Here is a 710-nt window from a genome sequence, read left to right as displayed (position 1 = left end):
CAATGAGTTAACGACGCAAAATAGATAATCACTAAAACCACTCATGTAGCCAATTACACTGGTGGTATAAATATTAGTGCACAATGTTGGTGTTTAAATCTTAGTGCACGACACGTCTACATATTATACGCTAAGATAGGGGATGACCTATAATGAATCCGGCAATTCGGACTAAAGGAAAGATCCTCGTCAAAATAATCAGTTTTCTGCCCAACACCATAGTCGTTGCCTAATTATTTATGGATGAATAAGGCCAGCATTGGGTAAGTCTACAAAGAGCTTTGACGGGAAAGTCGTTCAATCAAATCTATTCTTGGGGACAAATAAAGAAAAAAGAAAAGATATGTTAGTGACCTAGCACGCAAAACACTAAGATTAAAATTGTGGGCGTCATTGCTTATACAACACATTTTTGTTAGTTCTTTTTTTTTTTTTTCTTTTATGGCGTCGTCTCATTACGTTCTCGATCAGTGTCCATTCATATAAGATGCCAAGATCTTAAATATCAATTTGCCTCTTTGTTAAACTTTAGCACTCAAATGTTTATTTTAGTAATCTTTACTTATAAGTTATGTTATTTATTTATTCCCTTGTGTAGGTAACACATGCCAAATATAACAAATACAACCGTCCTAACCACAAACTAGCTCGTACTTCAAGTTACCAAACAAGTATTAATTTGTAAGCATCTGCAAATATATGTTCAGCTT

Source organism: Bidens hawaiensis, unplaced genomic scaffold (assembly GCF_021521415.1).
Source record: "Bidens hawaiensis isolate Kalapana, Puna unplaced genomic scaffold, B.hawaiensis_p1.1 tig00003760_1, whole genome shotgun sequence".
Classification (NCBI taxonomy): domain Eukaryota; kingdom Viridiplantae; phylum Streptophyta; class Magnoliopsida; order Asterales; family Asteraceae; genus Bidens; species Bidens hawaiensis.
This window is presented reverse-complemented; position numbering follows the sequence as displayed.